This window comes from Octopus sinensis, linkage group LG6 (assembly GCF_006345805.1).
Source record: "Octopus sinensis linkage group LG6, ASM634580v1, whole genome shotgun sequence".
In the NCBI taxonomy this organism is placed as follows: domain Eukaryota; kingdom Metazoa; phylum Mollusca; class Cephalopoda; order Octopoda; family Octopodidae; genus Octopus; species Octopus sinensis.
In genome coordinates this window covers 11051387-11072681 of record NC_043002.1, presented here as the reverse complement: position 1 = coordinate 11072681, position 21295 = coordinate 11051387, and the positions used below count along the sequence as shown (strand labels likewise).

The 21295-nt window shown below is 39.1% G+C and overlaps 1 long non-coding RNA gene across 1 annotated transcript in view; it reads right to left on the bottom strand.

Annotated features, from left to right (window-relative positions):
- LOC118763706 overlaps positions 1-10637 on the bottom strand; it is a 16899-nt gene extending 6262 nt beyond the window's left edge. Inside the window, exon 1 of the long non-coding RNA XR_004999462.1 lies at positions 10626-10637. This is a non-coding gene — a long non-coding RNA (uncharacterized LOC118763706). The remainder of the gene's footprint in view (positions 1-10625) is intronic.
- Between the last annotated feature and the right edge of the window lie 10658 nt (positions 10638-21295).

The following is a 21295-nucleotide window of genomic DNA, read 5'->3' as shown; positions in this document are numbered from 1 at the left end:
TGGATCTTTTCGATTTGACCGGCAGATTTTTAAAAGTAATTTCTTTATAACTAAACACTTTCAAACTTCGTATACTGGTAGAATGTGTTTATAAAACATCTTTTTCTCTTGGCTTTCTTGAGAAAATTCTGTAGTTTGTAAGCTATTTGTTGTTTAGTTTCTTGGATTTCGGCAATTTCAACCAATCAATGACGTCTATTGAGGTGAATACAATATCTCCAGATCTTTGTCAACAACAATTATTTGCGGTATCATATGATGTTTTATAAACACATTCTACCAGTATACGAAGTTTAAAAGTGTTTAGTTACAAAGAATTATTTTAAAAATCTGCCGGTCAAAGCGAAAAGATCCAAAACATTCGTTGTAAAAAACGAACAAACAAACAAAAAAAAAAAATGAAAACAGTTCCAAAGTGAAGTCAATGCTATTAATCTGAAAATTGTATACTCCTTTACATGTTTTAGTGATACAATATCGATTGGTAGGCATCTTGATACTGAGATACAAAGAAAAGATGACAAAAATAAGCATAGCAATCAGAAGACTGCGTCTACAACCAAAAAGCATTGATATTGTTTTCATCAGAATCAAGTGCAGTGTTTAGAGAGCAGTTGTTTTCACCTTGCTTTCGTACGTTTCCTAAACCTAGATAGTATATACGAATCAGATGAAAAACCTTCGTACCTTCATAATAAGACAACTGCATTCAGTCGCAAAAATTTCGCAGAAAAGGTATTTCTCCAAACAATGGGATACTAAAATGAACAAAACTGCCAAATATGAGAGATTTTATCAGGAAGCACGTACGTTAGACGTGGACAAAAAAAAACGTAATCGCTTCCGTTACAAGATCACAGAAGTAAAAATAAACGAGATATAGGCGCCGGAGTGGCTGTGTGGTAAGTAGCTTGCTAACCAACCACATGGTTCGGGGTTCAGTCCCACTGCGTGGCATCTTGGGCAAGTGTCTTCTGCTATAGCCCCGGGCCGACCAATGCCTTGTGAGTGGATTTGGTAGACGGAAACTGAAAGAAGCCTGTCGTATATATGTATGTGTGTGTTTGTGTGTCTGTGTTTGTCCCCCTAACATTGCTTGACAACCGATGCTGGTGTGTTTACGTCCCCGTCACTTAGCGGTTCGGCAAAAGAGACCGATAGAATAAGTACTGGGCTTACAAAGAATAAGTCCCGGGGTCGATTTGCTCGACTAAAGGCGGTGCTCCAGCATGGCCGCAGTCAAATGACTGAAACAAGTAAAAGAGTAAAAAGAGTATATGACCTTAATATCATCGATGTGTATGCCAAGGCGGCGAGCTGGTAGATTCGTGAGCACTCCGGGTAAAATGCTTAGCGGCATTTCGTCCGTCCTTATGTTCTGAGTTCAAATTCTACCGAGGTCCATTTTGCCCTTCATCCTTTCGGGGTCGTTAAAATGAGTACCAGTTGAGCACTGGGAGTCGATGTAATCGACTTACCCCATTCCCCGAACTTGTCAGCCTTGCGGCAAAATTTTAATATCAATATTATGATAGGCATACGTGGTTAAATAAATAAATAAATGAGAGAACAGACAAGATTGCTAGCAATCAACAACAATAGCAGAACAATAAACTATCAAATATTCCAATGCATTAATATAGACTGTAGCTTTATAAACTTGTTAATAATACATTTTACTATAGCCCGAGGCTATAGTAGAAGACACTTGCCCAAGGTGCCACGCAGTGGAACTGAACCTAGAACAATGTAGTTGGTAAGCAAGCTACTTTATTTCAAAATTTTGCCATAAAGGCATAACACAGAGTAGCTTGTGGGCTGGACAAAAAACATTGATGAGATGAATAATGAAAAAGGATGATGTTGATGGGAGAAGACAAAAAACGCCCGCCGAATTTTTGCTTCTCTAATACGTTATTCTTTTTTTATACAGGAAAAAAAAAACGAGGTATTAAACCTCTTACTTCAGTTCTTACAATTAAAAGTCCATAACAAATTGAGGCGCTGAGCCTCTTACATACAATAAACATTCAGGCACTAAAGCCTCTTTATCCTTCCTCCCTGATCAGGTCGTATACCTCCCGTAGGCAATGCTCCAGCTCCAGATCGGGGCCCCAGAAGTCGAACCTAAACAGGTCCTACGGGAAGGAGTCAACCACCCTGAACATATCAATTTCCGATCTGACCTCCGTAGTCACGTGCGGAGGCCAATCCGGGTCTTCAGTTCAGGGCATGGGCTCCTCCCTCCGACTCTCTAGCTTCCTTAAGAAGCTCTGTATTGCCCCTCCCTTATGGAAGAAGATAACAAAATCATCTCTCGTCGCTCTGGGAGGGGCCACAGTTTTCTCTGTCGGTGGCACACCTCGCACCGACAAAGTTTCAGGGCATGCCGGTAATGTCCCGTTCTTTTTCTTTTTTCTTTTTCTCCCCTTTGCTACGGGAGGGTGTGGTACCTCCGCTTTATTCGGAGGATCTTCCTCCCCTCCTGCTGCTTTAGGGTCGTTCGGTGGGCAACCATTGTTGACCACCTTCTTTCTTTTCTTTCCTTTTTTCGAAGAGATCTCCACCTCCTCGACTGCCTCCATCTCTCCCTCCAATGGGGGAGCGGGGCGTTACTTTTATTAACTGCTCCAGGACCTTACCTTGGTCCTGGGAACAGTTTTTCTTAATGTGGCCCAGGCACAAATAAGCGTTACTTTTATTAACTGCTCCAGGACCTTACCTTGGTCCTGGGAACAGTTTTTCTTAATGTGGCCCAGTTTTTCTTAATGTGGCCCAGGCACAAATAAGCACGCTACTTACCACACAGCCACTCCTACGCCTATGTCTAAATTTTTTTCTTCAGACTAAGTATATCTAGAACTACATTTTCCAATGTGTCCTTCCTGTTTAAGAACGTTAAAATATGGCTTGGATGAGATTTGATTGCTATTTCTAGCAGATTGTGTGACAACGTAAAAGCCTCTCTCATTGGCTTGCGCCAGAAGGTGAACGTAGTTTTTGTGAAAACTGTGTATTCTATTTGTAATGATATAATCACAAGTTGAATAATGTGTTATCTCAGCAACCACCAACGACTATGTTGCTAATGGACGATTAATGGACATATCATTCACAATCGCTAAAAGTGGAGTGACTGCAAACGATGCATCCATTAGTCATTCGAATTCTGGTGTTATAATTGTCATCATTTATCAGCCCTTTAATCTATCATACAGCAGAGGAAAAGCTGTTGCCTCCAGCTCTTTTGGACGGTAAATATATGTAAATTTCCTCTCACTAATATATTAAACCCGTTTCATTAAAGCGTGGGTGAGCGACCCTTTACATACGGGAGAAATTTAGTCCCTATTATAGGCGCAGAGGTTGCTGTGCTGCAAGACGTTTGCTCCCTAACGACTGCTTCTGGGTTCAATCCCGCTACGTGATATCTTGGGCAAGTGTCTTTTATTATAGCCTCGGGCCGGCCAAAACCTTTTGTAAGTGGATTTGATTGATGGAAACTGAAAGAAGCCCACCGTATATGTGTATATATGTATTTGTTTGTGTGCGTGTGTGTGTATGTGTGTGTATGTGTGTATGTATGCGTGTGTGTGTGTTTATGTGCTGGTGTATGTGTGTATGTGCGTGCGTGTGTGTGTTAGTGTGTGTATCTTTGTGTTCGTGTTCGTCCCCTACCGCCATTTGACAATCGGTGTTGATGCGGTTACAGCCCTGTAACTTAACGGTTCAACAAAAGAGACCAATAGACTAAGTACCAGGCTTAAAAGACAATAACAACAACAGCAACAACCACAACAACAACAAAATTACTGGGGTCGATTCGTTCGACTAAAATTTCTTCAAGCTGGTACCACAGCATGGCCGCCGTCAAATGACTGATACAAGTAAAAGAATAAGAGAATAAAAGAATGAAGAAAGATTCAAACTTGAAACTACGCATTGGCAAAGTTCCTAAAAACCGATGGGAAACGATAATCTAAGTAGGAAACCTCTGAACGTCTAAATTCAAAGAGATAAAATTTTACTTGGAACAAACGTGCTGATACACTTTTCTATGCATTTAAAATTCACTCTGTGTTGAAAAGACCACCGCCTCTGCATTTAAATATCATATTGTCTATTGGTAGCAACGAATACATCCTCAAATGAGTATTTTTTTAAATTACAAACACTGGTCTACTTTGAGTGGGATAATTCTGTCATGTTTTTAAGATCAGGAATGGAACTGTGTTGTTAAAGCAAGACGTTGTATGACCGAATTGAAGAATTGAAATAAAAATAGAAAATGGAATAATCCAAATAGAAAGACAAAATGGAAGAGTCAAAATACATACAGAAAGTGGAAGAATTTAAACATGATAGAGGAAATGGTAGAATCCAGATACAAAGAGAAAATGGAAGAATTTACGGAAAAAAGAGAAAATGGAGGAATGCAAATATAAAAAGAAAATTGAAGGATGAATGTGCAAAGACAAAATGGAAAAATACAATGGAAAAATACAATGGAAAAATGGGTTAACTCAAAGAGAAAAAAATGGAAGGTTCTAAAAGAAAAGAGAAAATGGAAGAATCCAAACGAAAAGAGAAAATGGAAGAATTCAAACGAAAAGAAAAAATGGAAGAACCCAAATACAAAATCTGGTAGAACCCCAAGACGAAGAAAGTTATTTGTAGAATTCATATACAAAGAGAAAATGGAATAATCTAAATATAATGAGAAAAATTAAGAATCCACTTGCAATTTGGAAATGGAATAATCTAAATATAAGATAAAATTGAAGAATCGAAAAATAGAGAAAATATAGAAGAATCCTTTAGATATATAGAAAGGAGAAGGCAGCAAATCTGAAAAGAAAACGGAAGATTCCAAATACAAAAATAAAATTTTAGAATCCAATTGCAAAAAAGAAAGAAATCAAAATGGAAGAATCGAGATACAAAGAGAAAAGGAAGAATCCAACTATAAACAGAAAAGGGAAGAATCGTTATAGATATAGACAAATGGAAGAATCCAAATGTAGAGAATAGAAGAAAACCAAGTGAACGAAGAATTGGAAGAATCCCGATACAATTAATTCGTATTTATTTCAATGCCTTCATCACAGTGGTGCGTTTAGATTTTGAATAGTCGTGTGGATTTGACTAATTCTAAAGATTTGAATGAATTTGTGTTAAAATTGACAGACATTCAATTTCTATCGAACGAATCATACTGTGCATGTTGTTGGAGACGAGTATCTTCAAAATATGTTTTATATTGTGGTATTTATTCTGGTTGTGTAGATCCCGAGTTCAAATCTTGCCCAGGTCAACTTTGCTTTCCCTCCTTACAGAGTCCGTAAAATACTGTACATGTCTAATGCTGGGTTCAGTTTTAATTGACTAACCTCACCCAAACCCACCGCAAGATTGCTGGTCGGGTGCCTAAATTAGAAACCATTATTTCTATTTTAATTAATGTAGAATTTTAGGGCGGCGAGCTGGCAGAAACGTTAGCACGCCGGGCGAAATGCTTAGTGGTAGTTTGTCTGTCTTTATATTCTGAGTTCAAATTCCGCCGAGGTCGACTTTGCCTTTCATCCTTTCGGGGTCGATAAATTAAGTACCAGTTACGCACTGGCGTCGATGTAATCGATTGATCCGTTTGTCTGTCCTTGTTTCTCTTCTCTGTGTTTAGCCCCTTGTGGGTAGTAAAGAAATAGGCATTTCGTCTGCCGTTACGTTCTGAGTTCAAATTCCGCCGCGGTCGGCTTTACATTTCATGCATTCGGGGTCGATAAATTCAGTACCAGTTACGCACTGGGGTCGATATAATCGACTTAATCCCTTTGTCTGTCCTTGTTTGTGTTTAGCCCCATGTGGGTAGTAAAAAAATAGGTATTTCGTCTGCCGCTACGTTCTGAGTTCAAATTCCGTCGAGATCGACTTTACCCTTTTATCCTTTCGGGGTCGATAAATTAAGTACCAGTTGCGTACTGGGTCGAACTAATCGACTGGCCTCCTCCCCCCAAATTTCGGGCCTTGTCCCTAGAGTAGAAAAGGATATGCATTGCACGCGCATATAGGGCGTATTGTTAAAGAATTCCTTTTCCATAAAGTTCCACTCTCAAAACACTGTCCAGCCGAGATTATGTTAGAGGACGCTTGCTACAAGTACCAGGCAATGGGATCGAACACAGAACCATTTGATTTTTTGCAGAAATGTCTTGTTCAAGAATCAGTATATGAGATACGATAATGCTTTTCTTTTTTAAGCTAAGGTGGAAGAGTTTTGTTGTTTGTTTGTTTGGTCCTTCTCGAGCTATGTCTGGCTCATAAGGGCCGGTTTCCCGGTTTCCTGGACGAGACGCCGTACCGTCCCAGGTGAATTGCAAGATGCAGGAGGAAAGAGTGAGAGAAAGTTGTGGCAAAACAGTCAGCAGAAGTTCGCCATTACCTTCAGCCGGAGCCGCGTGGAGCTTAGGTTTTTCGCGCATAAACACACACATCGCCCGGTCTAAGATTCGAACCCGCGATCCCTCGACCGCGAATCCGCTGCTCTAACCACCAGGCCATGTGCCTCCACAAGTTCATATTTAAACTAGGAAAATTTTAATTTGCAATCAAGTATTTTTGAAAATAATTTTGATGTTTGTGTGTCTTCTAACAGCCTTACCAATTTTTTGCACAGAGCCAGGATTTTTTATCGAGTCCCGAATGAATGGAGGCTAATGCAGTTTCGCACCTCTTTTTGAAAAATGCATTAAAATTTTTTTTCGCATTCCTACGTTTTAGATGTCGGAGATTACGAATATGCAAAAAAAACCAAAAATTTAATTTCACCACCGCCAATTAAAATTCTTGGTTTTGTTTACTTTAAAGAGATCGAAGCGTATTGACGAACAAATGCAAATCGAAATTAAATACAGACAAAAAACATTAAAGTGAAAAGAATTAGCGTTTTACTTGTGTTTTGCCTTAAATAATCGTAAATAATAATTTAATGTAAATCAAATATACGTCATTTTATGAGAAACAATGTTTAATAATTAAGGTTATTAAGTTTAATAAGGGGCTCAAATTTCACTCCCCACCTCAATTTTATAGTTTGAACTTTTTCATCCATTTATTTATTTATCCCTGTTCGTTTGTTCATAAAATATATTTGTCAACTAAATGTGGCGGTCCTATAGAAGACGTTGTTACTGTTGTTTTTAACCTCAGGAAGACATTCATATCTATCTCTTTGTATACATATCTATATGATTATTGAATTTAAAATTTTGAAAACGTGCTTTCCAGAATATTCGGAATCTCCGTCATCTAAAACATTGTTTGTTCCTTCTCGAGCCATGCCTGGCTCATAAGGGCGGGCTTCCCGGTTCCTTGGCGTATAGGTTCCCCACCTGGATGGGACGCCGGTCAGTCACAAGTGAGCTGCAAGATGCAGGAGGAAAGAGTGAGAGAAAGTTGTGGCGAAAGAGTCAGCAGAAGTTCGCCATTACCTTCTGCCAGAGCTGTGTGGAGCTTAGGTGTTTCGCTCATAAACACACACATCGCCCGGTCTGAGATTCGAATCCGCGATCCCTCGACTGCGAGTCCGCTGCTCTAGCCACTAGACCATGTGCCTCCACCATCTAAAACATAAGGGGAAAAAAATTCGAAAAAGTTCCAACTTTTTTTTCTTTTTGCATATTCGTAATAAAACGTAGGAATCCGAAACATTTTTTTCAAAAAAATGCATTTCTCAAGGAGAGGTGCGAAACTGTATTAGCTCCAGTGAACGAAAGACAAAGTTGACCACCGAAGGATTTGAACTCAGAACATAAAGCTGTAAGAAACACTGTTATGCATTTTGTCCGACTCGCTTATCATTCTAGTAATTCACTGCCTTTTCGCATTTTCATATTTCGTTTCTCATAAAGGTAATAAAGCCTAAACTTTAGGGGTTAAGTGTTAATCGATTACATCGACGCAAGTAGTTGACTGGTACCTATTTTATCGACCCCAAAAGGATGACAAAGTCGACCGCGGTGGTATTTGAACTCAGAATGCAAAGACGGAATAAATACCTACGCATTTCACCCAGCGTGTTAACGTTTCTGCCAGCTCGCTGACTTATGCAAAGACAGAATGCTTATTTCTTTACTACCCACAGGGGGCTAAACACAGAAGGGACAAACAAGGACAGGCAAACGGATTAAGTCGATCATATCGACCCCAGTGCGTAAGTGGTACTTATTTAATCGACCCCGAAAGGATGAAAGGCAAAGTCGACCTCGGCGGAATTTGAACTCAGAACGCAGCAGCGGACGAAATACCACAAAGCAATTCGTCCGGCGTGCTAACATTTCTGCCAGCTCGCCGCCTTAAGACGGAATAAATACCATTAAGCTTTTTGTCCGGTGTGGTAACATGTCTTCTAATATCAGTTTCAGATCTTGGCACATGGCCTGCAATTTCGTGGGAGTAAGCGAATCGATTACATCGACCCCCCAGTTCTCTTGTGGTACTTAATTTATCGACCCCGAAAGGGGAAAGGCAAAGTCGACCTCGGCGGAATTTGAACTCAGAACCCTTCTAATATCAAACACATAAAATATATCGTTGATCAGTAATGAATTAGAGAAATGTCAACAACTTTCTAATAGATGGTTTGTGATTGTTGTTGATGGGTAGCTTCTATGAAAGTAATGCGTCAGGATACTCTGATTAATTCAAAGGAACTGCAATTAAATATTTATAGAGGACAGAATACATAACAAGGCAATGATTAATTGAGAAAAGTGATGAATTACTAATGTAAATTGGACGTATGTTTAAAATATATTATTTCCTACTCTAGGAATAAAGCCCGAAATTTTAGGAAAGGGGCCAGTCAATTATATCGATCCCAGTACGCAACTGGTACTTAATTTATCGACCCCGAAAAGATGAAAGGCGGAATTTGAACTCAGAACGTAGCAGCAGACGAAATACCAGACGAAATACCTATTTCTTTACTACTCACAAGGGGCTAAACACAGAGGGGACTAACAAGGACAGACAAACGGATTAAGTCAATTATATCGACCCCAGTGTGTAACTGGTACTTAATCTATCGACCCCGAAAAGATGAAAGGCAAAGTCGACCTCGGCGGAATTTGAACTCAGAACGTAACGGTAGACGAAATACCTATTTCTTTATTATCCACAAGGGACTAAACAGAGAGTGGACTAACGAGAGACACAGGTTTTAAGTCGATTACATCGACCCCAGTGCGTAACTGGTACTTAATTTATCGAACCCGAAAGGATGAAAGGCAAAGTCGACCTCGGCGGAATTTGAACTCACAAAGTAACGGCAAACGAAATACCTATTTCTTTACTACCCACGAGGGGCTAAACACAGAGAGGACAAACAAGGACAGACAAAGGGATTAAGTCGATTATATCGTCCACAGTGCGTAACTGGTACATATTTAATCGACCCCGAAAGGATGAAAAGTAAAGTCGACCTCGGCGGAATTTGAACTCAGAACGTAAAGTCAGATGAAATACCGATAAGCATTTCGCAAATTTTTTATTTCCCACAAGGGGAGAACAAAGAGAGGACAGTACAATCTGATATGGGGTCAGATTTATCGTATGAGTTAACAAAAAGATGAATTTAAAAATTTTACATAAATATGAATAGTTCGAATGATAACATATACAAGACAACAATACAGAATCGAGTGGAGAGGCGGGATATGCTCGGACACCACGAGACCCCGTCTCAACACTGATGCTTTGGGTTCATCCTGCGTTGTATTCATTCGGTTCCATCTATACGCAACATTCGTGCGACATTCTTCCATCGATCTTGGAACATTTTCGCAGACAGGCATTTTTTATCTAACCCTATTTTCTTTCTTAGGTGGAAGGTGAAGAAATTCACCAAGCCAGGGCCAGAGATAAAAATGCCTGTTATTAACCCTTTCATTCGCGTCTTCCAAATCACCTCTTTCGCAATTGCTACAATGACGGGAAAGCAATTCTTACCTTCTTTCGGTAGGAAATCCGGTGGGTCAGTTTTTACTATTGACTCAGTCGATAGCTGTACTCTTCCTGTACTTGACAACAGTTGTTTGGCATAAGTCCTTAGCTAATGCTAATCCCTCCATAGTGTCTCTAGCCTATGTCTGTGAGGAAATATGATTTTAATATTACAAGGCTTATGTCGTCTATTTGTATTATCATAATTCCTTCTGGAAGTTTAGCGGGATCTATTCGGTTTGAACGGCAGTTTTTTCTATCGGTGTCATATGAAATTGTCACCCATAATTATGACCCTAGTATCGATCTATTGCATTTCAATCTGTTTTAGGGTTAGGGTTAGAGTTAGGGTTAGTTAGGGTTAGGGTTAGGGGTGGGGGGAAGGGTATATTTTTTTCTTCAGAAATGTAAATAAGCCCAATCTGTTTCTTAAACGAGGGACATATCCATACGGCACAGAATGTTTTCACCTCAATAGATGTCATTGATTGGTTGAAATTGCAGAAATTGAAGAAAAAACCAACAAATATCTTACAAACTATAGAATTTTCTCAATAAAGCCAAGAGAAAAATATGTTTTATAAACACATTCTACCAGTATACGAAGTTTAAAAGTGTTTAGTTACGTGGAAATTATTAAAAAAAAACTGCCGGTCAAACCGAAAAGATCCGTTTAGTGTAATGTCCTTTGAAGATTTCTGCTGTAGGAATATTTTAAATTCTAGTTGTCAATTGTTCGTTCGTGGCATTTATTGCCACTAATAGTAACTTGTTTTGCCATATATTTTTTCCAGGACTGGAGGGATGATTTTTCTGGGCCGGACGGAGGGGATATACGGGGGAGAGATCGGGGACTGGAGGATGGGGATTGGAGGGGTGAAATTTCAGGGCTGAGTGGGAGGGAGGGGAGGGGAGGTTATCAGGGTTGGAAGGAGGAGATATCGGTGTTTCTTTTGGTGAATAGTGGTGGGTTGGGGTAGTTTGAGTTTCGTGTGTGTGTCTGTTGAGGGAGCTTTTTTCTTGTTCGAGCTGGATGTTGAAGGGATGGGATTGGGGTTCTTCCTTTTGGTTAATTTCTTCCTTTTTATCGTAGACCATCCTTCTTCACTCCCAGCTAGTTGAGTGTTTTCATTGCTGGGAGCCTACTGGTCGGTCTTCTGCGTTCTTTTTTTGAGCCGTCTCCACCTTACGGGTAGGACAGTTTGCCCGAATGTGGCCTTTCTCTCTACATTTGAAGCACCGGGGTCTTCTCCCCTCCACCATTACCCGTAAGGTGGTTTCTTCTCCGAGGTGTATGTTCTCTGTGATCATTTTCAGGGTCTGAGGCGCTGCTTGGATAATGACCTCGAGGCCTTGCCCCTTCCAGTTCTGCTGGGGTATTTTTGAGGTCTCTTATATCGTTATTTCTATTATTCTCATTAGTATGGCTGGGAATAGCCATGATACGTTCATTTCTGGCGGGATATCTTCTACCGTGATCATTGACGTGCGCCTGCCAAAGTATGTTGGCAGCAATACAAAATCCGTGGTTTTCAAAGGTTGTACCGAATGTATTTTCGCTTTCTCTTCACTTTTGAAATACACTACTAGCGTGGCAAAGCATTTGCCTCTGGTCAGGTATTCTATGTTCTGCCAGATCGGCTGTAGGCATTTTTCTATAGCTTCTTTTGGTGCTTTGTCTAGATTATTTTCTTTTACAACAAGAGTTTTAAATACGGCTATTTTTTTTTTGCCGCTTCTTCTATAATTTCACTCGGGAGGGTGGCTTTTACGTCGTATCCCTCCTTTGAAAACATGGTTTGGTGCTGCATTAGTACATTTTTGTCAACAGATAATTTTTCTTTTTTTCAGTCCAGCCGCAGCTGCAAAATTAATCTTTTTTGCCGTCCCTACAAATTTTTCTGCCGTCGGCATACTTAATATTTCACAGTTTATTTTACATTTAAGTCGATTATATCGACCCCAGTGCGTAACTGGTGCTTATTTAATCGACCCCGAAAGGATAAAAAGGCAAAGTCGATCTCGGCGGATTTTGAACTCAGAACATAAAGACAGACGAAATACCTATTTTTTTACTACCCAGAAGGGGCTAAACACAGAGAGAACAAACAAGGACAGACAAACGGATTAAGTCGATTATATCGACCCCAGTGCGTAACTGGTACTTAATTTATCGACCCCGAAAGGACGAAAGGCAAAGTCGACCTCGGCGGAATTTGAACTCAGAACGTAGCGGCAGACGAAATACCTATTTCTTTACTACCCAAAAGGAGCTAAACACAGAGGGGACAATCAAGGACAGACAAACGGATTAAGTCGATTACATCGACCCCAGTGCGTAACTGGTACTGAATTTATCGACCCCGAAAGGATGAAAGGCAAAGTCGACCTCGGCGGAACTCAGAACGTAACGGCAGACGAAATACGGCTACGTATTTCGCCCGGCGTGCTAACGTTTCTGCCAGGTCGGCGACTTTATTTAAAATATATTGAAAGACATCTGCGTCAAGTTATCACATCAAATTTCCTGTTTTTCGTCAATTATCTCATCTTTCTTGGAAAATCTTGGATGTGAGCGAAAAGGCAACGCGAAAATATGCCTGTCAGTGTTTTTAACTTTAGGTTGTTATCCATAAAATTTATCAATAGTATCTTTACTGTCGTTGATGGATCTAATGTAACTCCTGAAAATAATAAAGCTTATTTCTTTATTGAGAAAATACTTTTGTCTTGATTGAGGTTAACGTTATAGAATTTTACCATCTCGAGAAATTGCTTTAACTTATTATCATAATATAATTGACTTACAGCAACAATTGTTATATTGCCCAGATAAGTGAAAACTCCTTTAACATCTTTCTTTCATATAATCTCATCTATTACAAGTTCAAAGAATGCAGCTCCACTGATTTCTCCAAATGGTATATGATTAAACCAGCAAAGTGAATTATATGCTTCAAATACAGTGGTAGGTCATTCTGACACTATAAGTGCTACTTGATGATAAGCACAACCCGCTACTAATGTGTTTTATACTTCATTCGGAGCAATATTCAATACCATCTCATTAATTTTTCGTAATGGATAAGCGTCCAATTCATTATAAAATTTTTATTGTTTGATTATAATCAATCATGATTCTCTTGTGTTCTTCCTTGTTTTATTACCGGCACTTGTTCTCGCCATGGAAACTGACATTCTTCAATTATATCTACATTAAGAAGTTGCTGAATCTCAGATTAATAAATTATATCTGGGACCTCGAGCTATTAGGTTAATTTTACGACGATTGGTTTAAAAATTGTTCGATAAATTTCCAAATAACAAAATGAATTAAAAATTTTACTGAAGAAAATACAAACACAAATAAATTTTCATGCGATTTGCTAGAAAAAAGCAACGAATTATTCCTCAAATAACATGTTACGGCCTGAAATAAAGTAATCTCGCATCGAATAAAGCAGTTGTATCTAAAACTAAAAAGGAAAGATGGTCATTGTTAAACGACTTTTGATTGAATATCTTCTCGGTTGGGACTTGTTTAAAGCTGAAAGACGACGTCAACAATCTACGCTGTTTTTAACAAATCATAGCAAGGCTGATGTCAGGGATTTTAGAAGGGAAACTTTGAAATTGGAATGAAGATAGAATAAGCACTAGGAAATTAACGAAACATTTACCGAGCATGCTCGGTGATAGTGAATACGTGTAGCAGAAACATATTTACTAGTAATAATAACTGTCATTCAGGTAAAATACGGACCTTTTCGGTTTGAACGGCAGTCTTTTCTAGCGGTGTCATATGAAATTGTCACCCATAATTATGACCCTAGTATCGATCTATTGCATTTCAATCTATTTTAGGGTTAGGGTTAGGGGTGGGGGTAAGGGTATCTTTTTTCTTCACAAATGTAAATAAACCCAATCTGTTTCTTAAACGAGGGACATATTCATACGGCACAGAATGCTTTTTACCTCAACAGATGTCACTGATTGGTTGAAATTGCAGAAATTGAAGAAATAAAACAACAAATATCTTAGAAACTATAGAATTTTCTCAATAAAGTCAAGAGAAAAAGATGTTTTATAAACACATTCTACCAGTATACGAAGTTTAAAATTTTTTAGTTACTTAGAAATTATGTTAAAATCTGCCGTTCAAACCGAAAAGATCCTAAAATACTCGTGGAGTCTGTAGAGAAGGGGTTCTTAACTGGTTTATTATCGTGGGTCACTTAGATTTACACAATGTTTTGATGGGGCACTTGGGCATAAATGTAAGTGTAATTAACCAAAATTTACCAAACATTAAAGAAGAATTCAATTAGATAAAGACATATTGTAACCTCACAGAGAAGAAGATAAGTAATTGAATAAACATATAGGGACAAAAAGTAAGACTTGATGCTACTCTAATATGTGGTAAATTAATTATGAATATAAGCGCAGGAGTGGCTGTGTGATAAGTAGCTTTTCGCTTTTTGCCAAAAAGTCCCGACCTAGCACCATCGAGGTGCTTGAGTGTGGCATTAAGCCTGGTCGGGTGACGGCGGGGCGGAAAAATTAAGAGGCTTAGTGCCTCGTATTGTGTATTAACATTAATGTAGGAGGTTTAATGCCTCAGTCTGTTGTTTTGTCTTGTGTTTATTGTTTGTAAGCCTCAACTGAGAACGAACTACAGAACTAAAGTGAGAGGTTTACATACTAAAGTATTGGTATTGTATTGGCATCCTTTCTGTCTCGGGAGACAATGGAGTTGCGCATGAAGTAGTCTAGTCCGGCTTTTATATTTCATGTCTTGATACGTTTCCTGCTGTGGCTGTGTAGTCCTATCCTGGACAAACACTTCCTCTGGCAGGTACCGCAAATGTAGCGAAGACTGTTCCTGGCTGGTTGTAGTACCATAGTCTCTTGTTTTCGTCTCTTCCTTTCTTTCCATTTCTCCTCTCTCTCTCTGTCACTCCTTTGTATTCCCTCTTTTACGGTACGTCGCCAATCTTTTACGGTACGTCGCCATATAAAATAAACATAGGCAAAAGAATGAAAAAAAAAATCTAATAATAATTTAACATTACATACTAAAGTAAGAGGTTTACTATGTAAAAAAAAAAGAATAATGTATTAGAGAAGCAAAAATTCGGCGGGCGTTTTTTGTCTTCTCCCATCAATATCATCCTTTTTCATCATTCATCTCATCAATGTTTCTGTCCAGCCCACAAGCTACTCTTTGTAATGCCTTTATGGCAAAATTTTGAAATAACGTAGCTTGCTTACCAACCACCCAACCACATGGTTCCGGGTTCAGTCCCACTGCGTGGAACCTTGAGCAAGTGTCTTCTACTATAGTCTCAGATCAACCAAAACTTTGTGAGTGGATTTGGTAGGCGGAAACTGAAAGAAGCCCGTCGTATATATATATATATATATATGTATGTGTGTGTGTGTGTGTGTGTGTGTGTGTCCCCCTCAACATCGCTTGACAACCGATGCTGATGTGTTTACGTCCCCGTAACTTAGCGGTTCGGCAAAAGGGACGGATAGAATAAGTACTAGGCTTACAAAGAATAAGTAAGAATAAGTCCTGGGGTCGATTTGTTCGCCTAAATGTGTTCCTCCAGCATGGCCGCAGCTAAATGACCGAAACAAATAAATAAATAGATAAATGAATATCTGATGGCTATGACTCATTTAATTTTGTGTCGTGTATTCGTTAAATCAGGGAAACAGATCATTTCCAACAATCAAAAGGTTTGAACGGTTTGAACGGCAGTTTTTAACATAATTTTTAGATAACTAAAAAATTTAAAACTTCGTATACTGGTAGAATGTGTTTATAAAACATCTTTTTCTCTTGGCTTTATTGAGAAAATTCTATAGTTTGTAAGATATTTGTTGTTTTTTTTCTTCAATTTCTGCAATTTCAACCAATCACTGACGTCCATTGAGGTAAACAACATTCTGTGCCGTATGAATATGTCCCTCGTTTAAGAAACAGATTGGGTTTATTTACATTTGTGACGATAAAAGGTACCCTTCCCCTCACCCCTAACCCTAACTAACCCAAACTAACCCTAACCCTAAAATAGATTGAAATGCAATAGATCGATACTAGGGTCATAATTATGGGTGACAATTTCATATGACACCGCTAGAAAAAACTGCCGTTCAAACCGAAAAGATCTCAAAAGGTTTCTATTTTTTGATTCAACTTTGAGAATTGCAAAAAAACAAAACAAACAACAACAAAAATCACATGTTTACCAAAATACGTCGATGCAGAGTAGAAAGATTCTGTGTGATTGATCTATGGCACCAGGAAATAACTATGTGACATGAGGGCCAAAAAAAAAAAAGTTTATTCTTCAATTTTAACATCTCCTCTTGAATAAGTTCTGGAATTTTGTCGAATTTTGTTTTATGAACGCTTTGATGAACATCACCCCAAAATATTCTCTTTGACGGCGCCCGGAATAAATACCAGAACATTTCCTTCAAATTTTCTAAGGTTATTTGATTTTTTCTGGATTATTATGTTTTTTTTTTTTGTTCACTCAATAATGTAATTTAGATTAGGAAATTGGATGTAGATTCCCCCCTGTACTGCTTTTGTCCAAAAAATCCATATTCTTGAGGAAACGTTTGATTTTTTTCCTCCGTGCGTTATAAGACGTCAGGTTTTCCTTTCTTAACAAAGGTTCCATTAACTCAGGTCTTCAAAAATCTCAGTAAAACATAAATGCCGCCTTCCAAAGGAAACGCCAATGAGTGTTGTCGGAGTTTCTATTATTCATGTGTGCGTAAGGACAGTTTTAACATCTCTTAACTCTTTACTCTTTTACTCGTTTCAGTCTTTTGACTGTGGCCACGCTGGAGCACCGCCTTTAGTCGAGCAAATCGACCTCAGGACTTATTCTTTGTAAGCCTAGTACTTATTCTATGGGTCTCTTTTGCCGAACCGCTAAGTTACGGGGATGTAAATACACCAGCATCGGTTGTCAAGCGATGTAGGGGGACAAACACAGACACACAAACATACACACACATACATTTATACATATACATATATACGATGGGCTTCTTTCAGTTTCCGTCTACCAAATGCACTCACAAGGCTTTGGTCGGTCTGAGGCTATAGTAGAAGACACTTGCCCAAGGTACCACGCAGTGGGACTGAACTCGCAACAATGCTGTTCGTACGCAAGCTACTTACCACACAGCCACTCCTACGCCTAACAGAACATTTCTAACATTCAGTTTAGAAATGTTTAGCTTCTTGTTCCGAGCTCATACCTCGGCAGAGACTTTTGAAGTCTTGTATTTAGGGTTGGGAATTTGGCTTAATTAACTATCTTCATGACTCTTTTAGACTGGACATCAATATCACTTTCTAATCGTTAAGCAACCAATGCTTTATTGAAGCAATGCAGATACGTTGTTCTTGGAGAGCATATTTTCACCAGAATATTTTTCTATCCTTCCTTAATACCGGTTCCCATATGCTACTCATATCTGCTCATATCTTCACAAATGGAGACCACCTCCCCCCGTGGGATGAAATTAAAATAATAGACAGAGAACACCACTGGAAAATACGAAAACTAAAAGAAGCAGCACATATGCTAGGATACAACAACCTCCTAAGCAGACCGAGTGCAGATATGAACACCATATGGGAACCGGTATTAAGGAAGGATAGGAAAATATTAGATTTATAAGCCCTAAAAAAAAAAACAAACCTGCTATTTTTATTTCGGTTTCCGAGCCTATTCTCACCTATGATCATGAACGTTGGGTATGACCGAAAGACTACGTACACGAACACAAGCGGCCAAAATGGGATTCCTTTGAAGGAATTCTGTAGTAACGTTACTCTACAGAGTGTGTACTTCTCCGCATTGTGAGGTCACAGCTCCGGCGCTACGGATATGTGATTTGAATGTTGCAGGAAAGAAACAAAAGATTGATTCTTCAGGCCCAATCCAGCTAACAGGAGACCAAGAACGAGATGGTTCGATAAGATCCATAGTGTTACTCGGTCACGCTTAAGAATCCAGGTGGAAAGTGTAATGAGGGTTGCTTTTGATAGTCTCCAATAGAGGAGATGCTTGAGGACTCCTTACATGATCCTCCTCTAGGCAGAGAAGATGGTTGGATGGATGGAATCTTTAAAACATAAAACACATAATGACAAAACCACACCATAGTCTTCTGCCAAATAAATCTAAATTTAACACATTCACCGGAGTATATTTTTGATTAGTCATAATGTCAAGAACCGCTTACAGACGTTAGTTTTCTTATACCAAATTTAATTTTTAATGAAGTTGTTGCGACAACGATTTAAATTAATTTCAAATTTGTTATATAAACGAAGGATTACATAATTAATTAATGCAGTTATTAATATTCAATAAAATAAAAGATGTAAATACCAGAAATTACATCCACCGTAATAACAGCAGTCTTCTACATAAAAGGCAATGTACTTGCCGAGACAGGAAGTTATCATGTGATCATAAAGAACACGTGGCATGCTTCTGCCGCCTGCCACGAACCAATAATAATACGAATACACTTTTACTCTTTTACTTGTTTCAGTCATTTTGACTGTGGCCATGCTGGAGCACCACCTTTAGTCGAGTAAATCGACCCCAGGACTTATTCTTTGTAAGCCTAGTACTTATTCTATCGGCCTCTTTTCTGAACTGCTAAGTTACGGGGACGTAAGCACACCAGCATCGGTTGTCAAACGATGTTGGGGGACAAACACAGACACATAAACATATACACACACAAACATGTATATATACATATATACGACGAGCTTCTTTCAGTTTTCGTCTACCAAATCCACAAGGCTTTAGTCAGCCCGAGGCTATAGTAGAAGACGCCGATAGAATAAGTACTAGGCTTACAAAGAATAAGTCCTGAGGTCGATTTGCTCGACTAAAGGCGGTGCTCCAGCGTGGCCACAGTCAAAAGACTGAAACAAGTAAAAGAGTAAAAGAGTAAAGAGTTAAGAGATGTTAAAACTGTTCTTACGTACACATGAATAGTAGAAACTCCGACAACACTCATTGGCGTAGGAGTGGCGGTGTGGTAAGTAGTTTGCTTACCAACCACATGGTTCCGGGTTCAGCCCCACTGCGCGCCACATTGGGACTGAACCCGGAACCATGTGGTTGGTAAGCAAACTACTTACCACACAGCCACTCCTACGCTTATAAATGATAACATCGGTGCAATTGAAGGAAAACTTCGTGATACAACTGTAGAAAAAGTTCTGTTAAAGCAAAGGAGCAAAAAAATCGGAAAGATTTTTGTTAGATACAGCGTAGTTTCTTTCTTAAACGCGCGATATCTCATGTGACATACGCAAGACTTCGAAACCAGCACCACGAACCCTGGAAAATACACCGATTACACAGTAAGTTTGTACATTGAATAATTACCTATACATGCAACTGTCCACACATCCATGTGCACATGCTGATATTTACAAGCAACGTAAATAATGCCTACACGACAAACACGTACGCGTAGAGAAAATAAAAGAAAAATACGTGTCACGAGCGACGCCGAATCAAATAAAAGAAAGCAACTTCCCACAAACAAATATAAAAAGGAACAAATTGGTCACTCAGTTTAAAACATCAGCAAACAGTTATACCCGGAAACATAGCTACCAAAAAAAGATGGAGGCGATTTCCGATCTATCAGCCTACGATATGAGACATATATCAATTCGAAGAACAAGGAAGAGGTGTCATGTCAAAAGGTCAACTCTGAACAAACAGACCCGCCTCCTATTGTCACCTTCAATGCTTTAATGACAAACCAAAGCTCATGCCGGATCGGTCATCCCCTGGGATAAAGACCACGTTACCCAGGGGGGAACTAAAATGAGGTCGAAAAGTTTGTTTCCGGAACAAACTCTCTCTAAAAAAAAAAACCCCAACAAAAAGAACGAACTACTAGGTAACTAGAACCAGGATAAGCCTAATCCTAGGCCTATAAGGACACCAGCAAAACCACAACCTAAACCAAAATGCATAAAATGGACTAGAAAGGATTATAGAGATGTGTTGAAAGCTTTCTATACAGTCCAACGGAACCCAAACAATCACCTCATTGTACAAACATACACTTCATGGAGAAACTTAGTAGGCAATGAAGTACGCAAATATTTAAGCGCAAATAAACTAAATAATGTATGTTGAGACATCATTAAGAATAAAAGGTTAACTGAGGCTGAAATTAAACAAATTAGGACTCTTTTTTTTTTACTCTTTTTACTTGTTTCAGTCATTTTGACTGCAGCCATGCTGGAGCACCGCCTTTAATCGAGAAACTCGACCCCGGGACTTATTCTTCGTAAGCCCAGTACTTATTATATCGGTCTCTTTTGTCGAACCGCTAAGTGACGGGGACGTAAACACACCAGCATCGGTTGTCAAGCAATGCTAGGGGACACACAAACAATCACGCACACACATATATATACATATATACGACTGGATTCTTCCAGTTTCCGTCTACCAAATCCACTCACAAGGCTTTGGTCGGCCCGAGGCATTAGTAGAAGACACTTGCCCAAGGTGCCACGCAATGGGACTGAACCCGGAACCATGTGGTTGGTAAACAAGCTACTTACCACACAGCCACTCATAGCAGACCAATTGAAAAGAGCAACAATGTAAATAAAATAGATAAGAGAAGCACAGAACTCAGTGTACGAGCTGTACATCCCAACGAGGGAGCTGAACGGAGAATAGTGAAGAACAGAGGTATGGAAAAAGAGGAAAATGTAGACCTACCTCAATAGAATAGATATGACATAGAATTTGAGGTGAATAATAAAGAGAAGATCATAGAAGCAAAAGAAGATATTATGAGAGAACTCAGCAAGACTGAATTTACTGACATGATCAATAGAGAACCGCTACCAGATCTCTCAAACAGCATAAAATATAACAACACAATCATGCTATATAATGTTGTTCTTAGTTCTTAATAAATTAGGGAACTAACCTAACGAGCTTAAATAAACCTCATCTGTTCTACTACTGAAGTTGTAACTGCTCAACGAGGTACCAGGACGACAGAGAAAAGGACCAACCATGTCAATAGACCGCCTAAGTTGAAATTAGGAATGCAAAAAGAGATCGAATTTTTGCGGGCAACAATGTAGTGGCTGTGTGGTAAGTAGTTTGCTTACCAATCACATGGTTCCGGGTTCAGTCCCACGGCGTGCCACATTGGGACTGAACCCGGAACCATGTGGCTGGTAAGCAAA